Here is a 16,105-nt window from a genome sequence, read left to right as displayed (position 1 = left end):
CAGCACGTGTTACGTGAGGTTTTCACATTGGATTGTCCAGTGCAATCCTGAGCACAATTTTGTAAGTTTGTTACTGTTCTTTTCTTTCGATGGTATTGCGACTCGGGCAACTGCAGCTTGGATGAGGTGTAATCGCTGTTGAGAAACGCTGGACTTATATACCTATTAACGGTGAATAAACGGGGGGAAAGCAGAGAGGGAAACAGCGATCAGTCAATTATGCTACGTAGGTACTTCCCGCTTTTGTTGTAGGTGACAACGAAAGCCTAATGTTTGCTGTGTGAACACAAATTAGTATATAGCTTTTATTTTAAATTTATTTTAATTTGAAATAATGCCTGTGAAATGGGAACGCGCAGGGGAGTGAGGGGAGGGCAGAACAAGGAGCAGCAGTGGAGCAGTCTGAGTTTTGAAGTTATGAGCTCCAGGTAGATTTCAAGCCAGCTGTGAATTTGTAGACACCCCATCGGGGTGCATGCATATATGCAATCTGCAGTACTGATTTCAGTGGATTAAATAATGGACTACAAATTACGTACTGGTTTGAGATGTTAATTTAAAACTTAGACTAGTCAAAATGTTTCTCTCTCTTAGCAGCTTCATAGGCTGTCGTGTAGAAACTGTCACTCTGTGCCTAGATATACTGTACCTCATTCCAAAACTTTTGTTTGTGCCCATTTTTTCCTTTTACTTGTCAGTTCTGTTCCATAGAAAATGATATGTGTGACACTACAGAAATATAGTAAAAATAAGGTAAATAAAGACCAGAGTTGGGTGTATATAAAAACTCACCTCTTCTTTTGACCTTCGATAAAATAGTTCCTATCTAAATACCATTTGTCTGTGCAGCAAGATCAACCATCACTGATATTACTGTGCCCTGCCATACATTCCATAATATCTAATATCCATATTATCATGCTCTGTTATGTACTAATCTTGCAGTGTCACGTACTGTCATTGCCAATATTTCCACACTTTGCCAAACATTCAATGTTATACCACACCTAACATATATTATCATTCACAGGTATGTATTGTACTGCCATGCATTGTCATATTCTTGCCATGCTTCTGTATGTATTCTTTGCCCTACCATGTACTGTCATGCAACCTAATGCACTTCCATGCTGTTATGTACTGCCTTATCACACTTCGTACTGTTAGGCACTATAATGTAGTGTGAAGCTCATAACAGCACCACTCTATCCTGCATGAAATATTGTCCTGTTATATCCTATTAAGTATTGCCATGCTTTTTGACTACTATCATGTTCCCCTATATATTGTCCTATCATACATGACCTAAAATGCCATTCTCTACATTATTATACTCTGTTCTACTTTATTATGTAAGTAAACTTGTAAACCCATTTTGAGCAGTCAGGCTATAAATCCAAATAAATAAATAAATAACTTTTACAAATACATTATTTTTCACAGTAACCTACCTAGACTACTAACTATAACATACAGTGGTGCCTCGCATAACGGACGCCTCGCACAGCGAACGCTGCGCACAACGAACTTTATGTCTTGATCCGTACAACGAACTTCGTTTCACACAACGAAGTCGCCCGAGCTGCATCCTTCCGCGCAGGCACTGCGCTTAACTGCCCTCTCTCCGCCTGGTTCCCTCTTGCCCCCCCCGACTCCCCGACACGATCGGGGCAAAAAGGAGCCCAAGCCCTCTTGCCCCGCCGATTCCCCAACTCCCCACACAATATCGGGCCAGGAGGGAGCCCAAGTCCTCCTGGCCACGGCGACCCCCTAACCCCACCCTGCACTACATTACGGGCAGGAGGGATCCCAGGCCTTCCTGCCCTCGACGCAAACCCGACCATGTGCCTCAGGCCCTGCCCCCAGGAGGGACCTAAGGCTCCCGGGCCTATTCTGATTGGCCCAGGCGCCTTAGGCCCCACCAGTAGGCGGAGCTTTGGGACGGATGGGCCAATCCGGCCTCATTCCGTCGATGGCTGCCTGCCGGACAGGCGGGTTTGGCTCCCGTCTGTCCGGCCAACTACAGAAAGGTACGGGGAAGGGGGTTGGGGGTGTCGTGGGGGTCGGCCAGGGGGGTCGCGGGTCGGCTGGGGGGACGGTCGGAGGTTCTTGGGGGGGGCGGTCGTTGGGGGGAGGGGGGGTTTGCGTCGAGGGCAGGAGGGCCTGGGATCCCTCCTGCCCGTAATGTAGTGCAGGGTGGGGTTAGGGGGTCGCCGTGGCCAGGAGGACTTGGGCTCCCTCCTGGCCCGATATTGTCGGGGAGTTGGGGAATCGGCGGGGCAAGAGGGCTTGGGCTCCCTTTTGCCCCGATCGTGTCGGGGAGTCGGGGGGGCAAGAGGGCTTGAGCTCCCTTTTGCCCCGATCGTGTCGGGGAGTCGGGGGGGCAAGAGGGCTTGAGCTCCCTCTTGCCCCGATCGTGTCGGGGAGTCGGGGGGGCAAGAGGGCTTGAGCTCCCTCTTGCCCCGATCGTGTCGGGGAGTCGGGGGGGGCAAGAGGGCTTGAGCTCCCTCTTGCCCCGATCGTGTCGGGGAGTCGGGGGGGGCAAGAGGGCTTGAGCTCCCTCTTGCCCCGATCGTGTCGGGGAGTCGGGGGGGCAAGAGGGCTTGAGCTCCCTCTTGCCCCGATCGTGTCGGGGGTGCCAGGGACCACACGGAGTCACCCACCGTACCACCCGATTCGGGTAAGCGCAGGTATCGGAGGGTGGCTTATTTGCGGGGGGGTGCCTTATTTTACATTTTTTTCTAAAAAGGGGGGGGCTGTCTTATTTGATGGCCCTGCCTTATCATCGGGGAAACACGGTAGAAAAAAAAAAAATGAACAGTTAAGTCCCAGTTTTTGCCGCTGAGACTCTGCCCTCTCACTGTAAAATTAGACTCTACTTAGTCTGTCTTTAAATTTAAAAAATGTGTGTTGTTTTAAAAAACAATTATGTTTTTAGATGTATCTAAATAAAAATAATAACCAAAAATTTATCTTTTTTTATGTCATCTTAGCATATTTTATGCTAGAGAACGAATTATTTTTTTTAACATGTATTGTTATGGGAAAACGCGTTTCACACAACGAACGTTTCACATAACAAACTTGCTCCTGGAACGGATTAAGTTCGTTGTGTGAGGCACCACTGTATTTCTGTTTCCTAATGAAACTAGTGACTGTTTTATATTACTTTTGGAAAGTAACTTGTTACTTTTAAAAGTAATATATTGCCAGTGATATGATGCCAGTCTAGTACTATTATTTTATTCTCCTTTGACAAATGACATTCTTTCCTCTCAAAGTAGTGAACAACAGAAAATAAATCTAAATCTATCTCCTCAGGAAAGACAGTGTATTAAATTAATAATAAACAATAATCCATAAGATATTACTTAGAGAGAGAAAGAGATAATGGTTACTGTGGATGGGCAGACTAGATGGGCCATTTGGCCTTTATCTGCCAACATATTTCTGTGTTTCTAATATATTACTTGACCAACACTGAGACCATATGGTATAAAAATAGCCTTTCCATCTAGCCTGGTATGCTGTTTCCACCAGGGATGCGGTGTCGGAGTCGGAAGCAGTTTTTGGGCTGTGGAGTCAGTCAGTGAAAATGTGACAACTTCAACTCGTGCTTGGGAATTACTCCATGTTCTTTATCATGCCATAGAAGGACTCAGATGATTGGAGTCCAATCCTGGATCTTCCGCATATAACTGCAGCACTCAAAAGTCTTGATCGACATGGTAGCTGGTCAAGTTTCTCTTCCAGAGGCATTCAGACAGAAGCTGTGCTCTTAGATTCTTGCCTTTTGGGCAAAGCAGCTCTGTCTGCATGACACTCTCTCCAGGTCCTGGGAGGTCCATGGCGGCCTCCGTGGATGCGGTCCCTTGGGCAAGGGCGCTTATGTGTCCTTTGCAGCCTATGCTATTCTCATGCTGGGCTCCGCAGATGGCAGCGTTGCAAACAGTTCTTCATTGGACTCTGGAGGCCTGGGCCATTAAGAATTGATGGCTTCTTCCACAGTGCTTCTCCAGGGACATGCAGCCGTTTTAAAAATAACTTTAAAAGTTTTCTTTTTAAAGATGCTTTTAATCTTTAAATTATACTCAAATTGTAAAGTAGTTACCTTCCAGGATTATACTACCCCCTCCCTAATGGTTTTTTTTCCATCTATGGTTCTTTTTTCTACTTTAAAGCACTGATTTGTAACTTTATTCCTCCATCCCTTGTGTATCAATTAGTCTGTAAGTTTGTCGGTCTAACCCATTATTTTTAAATTTTAAACAGTATGTCTAAATGTATGTTCATTTTTATTGTATTGTATCTCGCTTAGTAAATTTGAATAAGCAATTTATCAAATCAAAATAAAACTTGAAACTTTATTGCATCTTGGGTGGTTGTGACGACAGATGCCATGGCATCTGTCATCCCATTCAGAGGCGTTGGGCGCCCTCTCTAAGGTATTGGTCAATCAACTGCTTGGAGCTGTGGGTTATTTGCATGGCTTTGATGAAATTAAAAACATCTCTGGAAGGCCAGCAGCCCGAGTCTTCTATGACAATTCGACAGTAGTGGCATTTGTCACGCACCGGAAAGAACACAAGAGTGCTTCACTGGCTAAGGAAGCCTGCCCGCTCTTTCTCTGGATGATGCGTCATCTCCAGGGCCTTTTGAAAACACATGTGGCAGGAGTCGCCAATGTTCAAACAGACTTCCTCAGCAGAGTCCTTGGATCTAGGCGAGTAGGCGCTGCTCTCAGCAGCATTTCAAGCCATTGTGCAGAGCTGGGGTCAGTCTCACTCCGACCTAATAGCATTGATAAAGCCCTCGAAGGCTCTCTGATTCTTCAGTTGAAGATTTGAACCGTGAAGCAAGGACCTAAATGCGCTGGTACGGCTGTAGCCACTGGGAGTTATACTGTATGTGTTTCCTCCCTGGCCCGTGATAGGACAGGTCCTTCACCAACTTGTGATTCTTCAGGGAAAGTTCAATCTGGTGGCTCCAGATGGGCCACGTAGACTGTGGTACACAGATCTGATGTGTCTTCGGTTGTGGGCTATTCCAGACCTCCTCTCTCAGGTTCCAGTCTATAAGGAGGATCCTGATCGTTTTGCTCTTATGGTATGGCTATTGAGTTTGAAGTTTTAGAGCCCAAAAGACACTGTGCTGGAGTCCTCTCCACTCTTCTGAAATCTAAGAAGTCAACTGCTGTGTCTGCTTAAGCTAAGGCATGAGAGACTCTCCACCATTGGTGCAACCAAGACAGTGTTGAGCTGTATTCTGCTTCTGATTCAGTAGTGCTGAAATTTTTCCCAGCGGGCCTTGATAAGGGTCACACTGTGGCTTGTCTTCAGGTCTAACATGCTGGGCTCCTTTGTTTCAGAAGTTTAAGTTTCAAGTTTATTATTACATTTGATTAATCGCTTAATCCGAATTCTAAGCGATGTACAAATTAATAAAAATTACAGAGTAAAGGAAGACAAACTTAATTGACAGGTACCTAAACGACTAAAACATAATAGTAAATTAAGTTACACATACAAGTGGAAACATAAGGAAACTTGGGAATGAATTACAATTTGATTTTATAGTAGTACAATTAGGATTAAGAACAAAAGGGAAGGGAATAACAAAAGTCAAAATAGTCTAGGTTAGAATCCGAGCCATAAGCTATTCAATTAATCATTGAATGCATCTTTAAAAAGAAGACTCTTTAATTTGCTCTTAAATTTTTCAAGATTCTTTTCCTCTCTTAAATAAATTGGAAGGGCATTCCAAGATTGGGGAGCCGTTACAGAAAAAATAGACTGCCGCCGCGTATTGATAATTCTAAGAGAGGGAATCACCAATAAATGTTGGTCGTTTGAACGCAAAAGTCTAGATGAGGTATATGGGATTAAAACTCTATAGATTAAAGCTGGGGTTTTAAATATCAAAGATTTAAAAGTGAGCAGGCATAATTTGTACATAATACGGTGAGCGACTGGAAGCCAATGAGCTTTTTTTAGTAAGGGAGAGACATGATCAAATTTTTTGGCTTTCGTAATAAGTTTGATTGAGTCATTTGATTGCAAACGTCTAATTTCTTTTTGTGCCAGACCTTTGAATAGGGCATTACAGTAGTCGATTTTAGAGATAACCAGAGAATGAATTAGAATATTCAGAGATTTCGAGCATAGGAATTTAGATATTGAGAGTATTTGACGGAGTCTATAGAAAGTTGCTTTGACAACATGACTGACATGGTCGTGATATGATAGTTTATCGTCAAAGATAATCCCAAGAATCTTGATTTTGTGAATCAACTTCAAGGGGATTCCCTTAATAGTGATTGGGAAAGAGAGTTATGACAATCTTTCCAGGGAAAGATCTTACATCTTCCCTTATATGGCCAGATTTCTGAGCAGTATTCTGCTTCTGATTCAATAGTGCTGGAATTTCTCCCAGCGGCCCTTGATAAGGGTCACACTGTGGCTTGTCTTCAGGTCTAACACGCTGGGCTCCTTTGTTTTAGAACCCGAGAAAGTAGTCCTTCGCTTGCATCTTCCCTTATGTGGCCAGATTTCTGTAAGGTGCTCTTTGGATTGGATAACCAATTAAACTGCTGTTCCCTTCTTGGAACCTTAACTTGGTTTTCTCTGGCCTCCCCTTGGCTCCGTTTGAACCTCTGACAGACACTTCTCTCTTGGACCTCACGCTACAAGCAGTTTTTCTGGTCACCCTTACTTCAGTGAAACGTGTCTCTTGTGGAGAGCCTTTCCTACAGATCTCAGAGACAGAGATTTTTCTTCGCACAACTCCTTCGTTCCTGCCAAATGTGGTGTGAGCATTCTATGTTATTCAGGAAGTGCATTTGCCTGTTTTCAGCCTCCTAGTTCTGAGAAATAGGACCGCCTTTTGTGGCAATTGAATGTTCGCAGAGTTCTTCTGCGCTATTTAGAAGTCACAAATGAGTTTCACCTTTCTGACCTTCTTTTTGTGCTGACTAATTCTTATAAGCAGTGTGCCACTGCCTTCAAAGCCTCCTTTTAAGATGGATCCGTTAGGTCATTTTGTTAAGGCGCATTCTACCAGAAGTATGGGTCTCCTCATTGGCCAAGGCTAGGGTGATATACCATGAAGAGTCATGAAGAACACTGTTCGCCGTACATGAAGAAGGACACGGTACTACTCGAAAGGGTCCAGAGAAAAGCGACTAAGATGGTTAAGGGGTTGGAGGAGCTGCCGTACAACGAAAGATTAGAGAAACTGGGCCTCTTCTCCCTCTAACAGAGGAGATTGAGAGAGGGGACATGATCGAAACATTCAAGGTACTGAAGGAGATAGACTTAGTAGATAAGGACAGGTTGTTCACCCTCTCCAAGGTAGGGAGAACGAGAGGGCACTCTCTAAAATTAAAAGGGGATAGATTCCGTACAAACATAAGGAACTTCTTCACCCAGAGAGTGGTAGAAAACTGGAATGCTATTCCGGAACCTGTCATAGGGGAAAACACTCTACAGGAATTCAAGACAAAGTTAGATAAGTTCCTGCTGAACAAGAACGTGCGCAGGTAGGGCTAGTGTCAGTTAGGGTGCTGGTCTTTGACCAGAGGGCCGCTGCGTGAGCGGACTGCTGGGCATGATGGACCACTGGTCTGACCCAGCAGTGGCAATTCTTATGTTCTTATAAGAGATTTGTAGAGCAGTTACTTTGTCCACTCTGCACACCTTTGCCAAATTTTACAGGGTGGATATGGCAGCAAACAGCAAGCCAGGGATCTGCCTTTGGGTCTTCAGTCTTGAGGGTTGGTGCAGTCAGCCACAGGCAGGTCAGGTTTTCAGGATAACCACCATGAATATGCATGAGATGGATTTGCATGCACTGCTTCTTTGAGATGCAAATCTATCTCATGCATATTTATTGTGGTTGTCCTGAAAACCTGACTTGCCTGTGGCTCTTGAGGACCAGAATTGCCTACCCCTGAGCTAGGGGGTGAAAGGAAAAGATGAAAAGGTGATAGATAGCTGAAAAATTAAAAGATGGAGAATTGGAAAGTGAGAGAGGGTGAAGTTTGAGAGGTAGAAAAGATACAACATACAGTTCTCCACTACCAGGCACATTGTGAAATGCAAAACCTAAAAAAAAATATATTAACATAAAATAGCAAACATGTCATAACTGTATTACTAATCCTATTGTTCAAAAATTAAGAACCCTAGCCTGAATAAGTAGAACTACAAATATTATTCTATAATACCAATATGCCTAATGCAGTTACACAGAATACCATATCTTAGCAATATCAAAACAAATGTATCTTCAAATACAGAACAAAGGTTCACATATTACAAATAAAAATATGAAGACAAAAAATAAACTGGGAATCTCAAGAAGACAAAGTTTACATGTAACTGCAACACTGAAGGAATAAAACCAGAATTCCATGTTTATTTTTTTACTACTCACAATATAGTTCCATTTAGAATGCATATTTCTCAAAAGCCAACGTATTCCAGTTAATAAATCCCAAAATAAACACACTGTTTCTATCTTTTATTTTATTTTTCCATTATGCTGGTTCCAGTTTCTCCTTTTTAATTTCTTGTCTGTCTTCTGCACTCTTTCCATTGGCTGTTGTTCATTTGTCATGTCTCCTCTTTCTCCTCCTATCTTGTTCATTTCTTCACTACACCTGTCTCTGACATTCCAGCTGACATTCAAAACAATTTTAAGCAGACAGCCTGCATAACTAATATTTTTTTAGTTGCAATGCCCTCCTAATCCCCCCTCCCAGCTTCCCAATTAGTCATTTCCTCACCCCAAACCCACATGCATCAACAACCCTTCTGAAATCAAGGTAAGCCCCACCCCCCTCAGGACCTACTTGTCTCCCTTGTGGTCCTAGTGGAGTTGTTGAGGGCAGGAGTGAAGCATTCTCTCATGCTTCTTGTAACAGCACTTGCAAAATGTCTGCCGCAATCTCTCACAGCTTTCCTGTAGACAGGCTTGAGAGGGGCAGAGAAGGGCATTGATGCTTATGGGCTTGGTAGGAGGGAGGGGGATTAGGAGGGCTTTTAAACTCAAAATAGTTATGCAGGTGCTGGTCAAATTAAAAACTTTCTTATGGGTCCAGAGAAGAGCAACAAAAATGATAAAGGGCATGGAGAACCTTCCATATGCTGAGAGGCTGGAGAAGCTGGGGCTCTTTTCCCTGGAAAATCGGAGACTTAGAGGGGATATGATAGAAACTTACAAGATTATGAAGGGTATAGAGAAGGTAGAGAGGGACAGATTCTTCAGACTGGCGGGGTCACCAAAAACTAGAGGGCACTCAAAAAAATTGAAGGGAGACAGATTCAGAACAAATGCTAGGAAGTTCTTCTTCACTCAGAGGGTGGTTGGCACCTGGAATTTGCTTCCAGAAGAGGTGGTAGAGCAGAGTACGATTTTGGGTTTCAAAATGTGATTGGATGAGTTCCTGAAGGAAAAGGGGTTTGAAGGGTACAATTAGAGGGTTACTATACAGTACAAAATGCTTTAGAGCAGGGGTGTCCAATCTGCGGCCCGAGGGCTGCTTGCAGCCCCGTGAAGTATTTGGTGCAGCCCTAGTCGAGGGCGATGCAGTGTTTTCCTCTGCTGCCCCGGGTGTTTACTGTCTTGCCAGCTCCCTCCTCTGTCTTGCTGCAGTGTTTGCACATTTGTGCGGCCCCAGAAACATTTTTTTCGGCCAATGCAGCCCAGGGAAGCCAAAAGGTTGGACACCCCTGCTTTAGAGCATTAGATCACTTACAAGTCATTGACCTGGGGGTCCACCGCGGGAGCGGACTGCTGGACATGATGGACCTGTGGTCTGACTCGGCAGAGGCGATGCTTATGTTCTTATGCGGATGCCAGGTGAATATCTGCTGGGACCCACATAAGCTCTGGCAGCTAGGGCAATGGAAATTGACCCCAAATATTCAGTGCTTGTGCTCAGATATGATCCCCTCAGCCTATAGCACCAGGTGGTCTCCTATCCCGGTACTAGCCATGTCTGACCCTGCGTAGCTTCTGATAGCAAGAATTTGGGTAAAATGATATAAAATAAAAATTAAGAATTCAAGAAGGAAGGGAAATCCTGTTTTTGTTTTCCTTTGCCTATCCAAAGTAAACATCAAAAGTAAAAAAAAAAAGCAGCAAAATAACCTAAATGTTTTTAACTGGTGCTTAAGTTAAAAAAAAGAAAATTCCATCCCTGTGAAAGCAGCATGTATTTTTTTCTATACTGTCATTTTACAGCTTATACCACCTGTACCAGAATAAAATAATACAATCATTTTGAAGAATGTAAAATTGATTGTTTTAGGCAGGAGGAAGACAGAGGTTTGAAATGGCTGTGGCTGTTGCAGTCTTTGGAAGAGTGAAATTACCATATAAGAGGAATTTATTGGCATCTCTACTGGGAATTCAGGCATCTTCCTTCAGATGTGATCTTCCACTTGGCTCTTATCCTCAGCACAGTTTGTCTCGGTGCTCACAGTTTACATGCCTCCACTTGACTGCAGCCACTTCAGCAGTGCACAATAAATGGTCCAAAAAGATGACGCCAGAGCACGCCTATTTGCAAAACTCTCAATGATGATAAAACTGGCTTTGAGAGGTAAGAAGAAGGAGAAAAGTGACTGATGGGATGTGGGTATAATTTAGTGTGAACACAAAAAGAAAATGATGAATATTGACTATAGAGGGGAAAAGACCTCAAATGTCGCCATGCCCAAAGCTCATGGCTTGGTTCAAGGGCACATATGGGGGCAAGGGTATTATCACGGGTCAAAAAACCCTCCTAATATTACATTACATTACATTACATTACATTAGTGATTTCTATTCCTCCATTACCTTGCGGTTCAAGGCGGATTACATTCCAACTAAAAAACAGGAATTACATACAAATTAAAAGGAGTAGAATAAGCGAAGACATAGAATTTTTTAAGGTAATAAACATTGGATAAAGAGTTACCAAAGGGAAGTGGAGGTCTTTAGGAGGTAAGAATATGGTGAAATTATGGGTTTTAGATAGCATTTGATAGGTAAAAGTGTTGTTAAGAGTAAGAGGTTTTAAGAGTGGGTGTGGTTAGGACTGTTTCAGGGCTTTCTTGAAGAGTATAGTTTTTATTTGTTTTCTGAAAATCTTGTAGTCTGGGGTGGTTAACAGTAGGTTGGAGATTTGGTTATCCATTCTTGCAGCTCGAGTGGCTAGGAGGCCGTCGTATTGTTTTGACCGTTTTACTTCCTTGATCGGGGGAGGTGTGAAAGGGGAGTGCGTTTTTCTATGTCTGGTTGAGGTTGCTTGGATGAGGCGATTGTTTAGGTAGGCTGGGCTGTTTCCATTTAGGGTTTTGAATATCATGCAGTAGAATTTAAATAATATTCTTTCTTGGATTGGTAGCCAGTGTGAGTTGATGTAGGCTTCTGTGATATGATCATGTTTCCTCAGTGAGTAGATGAGTCTCAGAGCAGTATTTTGGATTGTTTGTAGTTGCTTGGTCATCGTGGCAGGGCAGGGGAGGTAGAGGATGTTGCAGTAGTCTAGCAATCCTAGGATTAGGGATTGCACTATGAGCTGGAATTGTGATCTTTCAAAGAATTTCCGGACTTGTCTCAGGTTTCTCATTATTGCAAAGGATTTCTGTATGGTTTTATTTATTTGCAGTTGCATAGTGCAGCATCTGTCTATTGTCACTCCTAGTAGTTTTATGGTGGTTTGGATTGGATAGTTGATTGAGTTAAGTTCTAAATTGGTTATAGTTGGGACTTTGTCATTTTCGAGGAGGATGAATTTAGTTTTATCTGGGTTGAGTTTTAGTTTGTGTTCTTTCATCCAGGTTGTAACTGTTTCTATTGTTTGGTGTATTATGTTTGTCATGGTGGTCTTTGGCTGATCATATGGTATGAGGATGGTGATGTCATCCGCATAACTATAGGTGGTAATGCCTAGGTTATCCAGGTATGCCCCGAGAGAGGCAGTGTATAGGTTGAAGAGAGTAGGGGATAGTGGGGATCCTTGTGGTACGCCGCAAGGGTTTGACCAAGGATCTGATTTTTCTTTGTTTGATTTTACTCTGTAGGTTCTGGATTTTAGGAAGCCTTCAAACCAAGAATATACTGTATCTGAGATACCTATTGCATCCAAGATTTGGAGAAGGATGTTATGATCCACTAGGTCGAATGCTGCAGTTAGGTCCAGTTGTATGAGAAGCATTTTTTTTCCTGTGCTGAGGTGTTGTCTGGCTGTGTCCATAAGGGAGCCCAGGAGTGTCTCTGTGCTGAAGTTAGTTCTGAATCCTGATTGCATGGGGTGGAGTAGGTTATGGTCATCTAGATAGTTTGTGAGGAGTTTGGCTACTAGGCCTTCTGTAATTTTGACATATAGCGGTATAGAGGCAATGGGTCTGAAGTTGGATGGTTGGTCTGTTGGTCCTTTTGGGTCTTTTTGAATTGGGGTGATGATAATTTCGCTGAAGTCAGTAGGGAAAAAGCCATCTGTGAGTGTTGTTTGTATCCATTGCAGAAGTAGAGTACGGAATTTTATACTGGAGGTGGTAAGGAGATATGCTGGGCAGTGGTTGAGGTCACAGGAGGCGTGGCTGTATTTTTTGTAGAGTTTATTGAATTCGGACCATTGTATGTTGGGGAATTGAGACCATGTTCTGTCCGCTGTAGTAGATTCTTTATCCGTGGGTTGGGTTGTGAATTCGTTTAGGTGGGATGGGGTAAAGTTAAGGGTGGCTCTGGTGTTAGTGATTTTGTTCTTGAAATAGTCTGCTAGAAGGGTGGCTGAGGGGGTTGGGTTGTTGTTAGTGGTCGTGTAGGGTTTGGTGTCCGTTAGGTCTTTTAATATTTTGAATAGTTTTTTGGTATCTTGGGTTTCTGTGCCTATTAGGTTTGTGTAGTGAGTTTTTCTCTTGTCTTTTAGTAGGATTTTATATTGTTTGTTAGTTTTTTTCCAGGTGGTTTTCGTTTGATCTAGGTTTGTTTTTCTCCATTTTCTTTCTAATCTTCTGCATTGTCTTTTAAGTTGGAGCAGATCATTGTCAAACCATTGGTCTGATCTTCTACTGGTTCTAGTTTTGGTTTGTAGTGGGGCTAGTTCGTCCTGGGTGTTGGTGGCTAGAAAATTCCAGTGAGAGATGAAGTCTTTTGGGTCGCAGTCCTGGAGTGTTTCATCTATTTTTTTCCAGAATACAGTTGGCTCGATATGTTTGCGTGAGGTGTATGTTGTTTTTTGGGATTTAGGTGTGGTTTTGTTCTTAGTCCAGTTAATGCTGAAATTGTAAGTGTAGTGGTCTGACCAGAGGGATGGGGACCAGGTTCCATTGGGTGTTTGAATTACTGGGGTGGTTGATTGGTGGGTCATGAAGGCTGCAATGTCTAGTTGATGTCCTTTTTCATGAGTAGTTTGTGGGTCTAGGATTTGGAAGGATAAGGCATTGAGAAATGCTAGACAGTTTTTTGCTGGTGTGGATTTTGGGTCTTCTAGGTGGAGGTTTAGGTCTCCTAGGATAAGGTTATATTCTGCTGTTAAGGAGTTTTGGTAGATGAAGTTTTCAAATTCAGGTCTCGTTGTGGTCCAATTTCCCGGTGTTATGTAACAGAGCATGCATGCTAGTGAGTTTTTTAGTGTGGAGCTTGTGAGATGACAGGCAAGGAAGTCCATTTGTGTGGTGGATGTTTTTTCTTGTATATTATTGCTAGTCCTCCTCCTCTTTTTTTCTCTCTGCAGGTCACTGTTATTTTGTACCCCTGCGGGCATACCTCTGTTATTCTGGGATCTGTGTCTGAGGTTAACCAGGTTTCTGTGAGGAAGAGACAGTCTAGGTTTTCGGTTTTTAACCAATTTTTTATATGTTATGTTTTTTATATGTTCTGTTTTGGATCCTAAGGCTCTGATGTTTAGGTAGGCACATATTATGTGTACGAAGTGCAATCACTGAAAAAATAATATTGCATATTTTTTTCTATTCACATAGTAAATCACTTGATGCAAACACATATCTAACCCCCTCTTCTACAAAGCCGTGCGGTAATGGCCCTGAAGCCCATAGAGATTTAAAGGGCTTTGGGGCTGTTGCTGCGCGGCTTTGTAGAAGAGGGGGTAATAGTGCTGCATTAAGAGGCTTCCTAAAGCAAACAAGAAACATACAAGACAATCACACAACCCCTGTCAGAACCCAACGCTCACTTAATATCCTATTGTTTATGGCTATCAAAAATATATTGCATTGCTGGAATAACCTATCCAAAGTAGAATTCATGGTATGGTGGAATACAGTATGTATTACTACCAAATTTGAAAGTGTGATTGCAGTAAAACATCATTCTACGCTTTGGACCGTAGACAAATAGTAAGTATTTCAGATTATATTGCATAAGGTATATATTGATTACCTCTTCTTAGCTTAATTTAATGTGTGATGCTCGTTGGGAGTTCTCTTACATGCTTGCATGCATAACCTCCACCGATAATGTGTTTACACCCCCCCCCCCCCACCCGGGTACCCTTTAAATTTTGGAGGTCGGTGGACAGCTGCCTACTGCTTGTTGGGGCCCGTGGCACACAAGCACGCTAATGCCTGGGCCTGCGACACTTCCTTATTGTGCCGGTCGCTGGTAATTTGCAGGACGGCTGCCTGATGATTACCGGCACGTCGGAGCCAGCAGCGCACAAGCGTGCTGCTGCGTGGGCGCGTGCCACTTCTGAATGGCTGCCTCAGTTCTCGCCTCATGAGAACTGAGGTAGACATTTAGAAGTGGCGCGCGCTCACCCAGCAACGCACTTGTGCACCGCTGACCCCGATGTCCCTCGGCCCAAATTGCTGACATTGTTACACAAATTCTGGTGTTGGGCAAAGTTTATTGAGTTTCTCTGGCCTCCTTTCCCTTAAGGATTGTTTGCTAGAAAAAAAGCCCAGAAGACTGGCTTTTGAATGTTGTCTTCACTCCCACGATTCCTGAACAAGTGTCACTGCAGGCACTGACTAGAACAGTTATTTTTATTACATTTTGGCTTTTATTTTTATGCCGTTTGTATTTTGAAACTTATTTTTCTTGTTAATGTTACATTGTTTCCCTCTGGTGTACTAAGCCTGGAGCTTTGTAGAAAGGTAGGTCACTGATTGACTGTCTGGCTGCTGTATCAATAAGCCTCTTTACAGAAGGAATATTGGCCTTTGAATCTTTCAGTTCTACTACTTGGTGAGACAGCAGTGAGGTATCGGCTAGGAAATTTGGAGATGAGCATGTTCCAAGCAGAATCTGGAAGCGCGGTGGTTGTTCAGTGACTTGGCTTTTCCTCATTCTCTTCCTTGATGGGAATTTTAAATTGTTTGTAATTTGGGAAGTTAGAAGAAAGGTTTATCCCAGGACAAGCAGACAGCCTATTCTCACATGTGGGTCACGTCATCCATGGAGCCCGGATGCGGACAGCCTCGCAAGCAGAATTTAAACTATCATTGCTACACTACTTAGCCCGCAACCTAAAAAACGGGAATTTCCTCACTAACAACGGTCACATAATAATAGCCCCCCATCCCAAAAAATAGAAAAGAATCATCAGCGCTAATAACCAACTACAGACCTATAGCATCTATCCCATTTATTGTAAAAATCATGGAAGGTTTGGTTCACACTAGAGAATGACACGGTGGCGGTTTACCCGCGGCCACCCTAAACACTAGAATCGATTGGGCAGGCGGGTGTGAGCTGCGGGGACCGCGCGATCCTTCATGCCTCACTGCGGGGACAAGACCATTCACCGCCCCGCGGGCGGTGAATGGCCTTGTCCCCGTCGCCGCAGCGACTGCTAGTTTTCTTCCCCGTTTTCGGCGGGTGACCCGCGGCTAAAATGCGGTGGCCGCGGGTAAACCGCCACCGTGTCATTCTCTAGTGTGAACCAAACCTTCCATGATTTTTACAATAAATGGGATAGATGCTATAGGTCTGTAGTTGGTTATTAGCGCTGATGATTCTTTTCTATTTTTTGGGATGGGGGGCTATTATTATGTGACCGTTGTTAGTGAGGAAATTCCCGTTTTTTAGGTTGCGGGCTAAGAAAACTAGCAGTCGCTGCGGCGGGGCGGTGAATGGTCTTGTCCCCGCA

At 43.5% G+C, this 16,105-nt stretch overlaps 1 long non-coding RNA gene across 1 annotated transcript in view; it reads left to right on the top strand.

Annotated features, from left to right (window-relative positions):
• Positions 1-16,105, top strand: part of LOC117360746 — a 90,556-nt gene continuing 74,451 nt past the window's right edge. The window contains exons 1-2 of the long non-coding RNA XR_004539508.1: positions 1-61; positions 10,313-10,606. This is a non-coding gene — a long non-coding RNA (uncharacterized LOC117360746). The remainder of the gene's footprint in view (positions 62-10,312; positions 10,607-16,105) is intronic.

Source organism: Geotrypetes seraphini, chromosome 1 (genome assembly GCF_902459505.1).
Source record: "Geotrypetes seraphini chromosome 1, aGeoSer1.1, whole genome shotgun sequence".
Lineage (NCBI taxonomy): Eukaryota > Metazoa > Chordata > Amphibia > Gymnophiona > Dermophiidae > Geotrypetes > Geotrypetes seraphini.
This window is presented reverse-complemented; position numbering and strand designations above follow the sequence as displayed.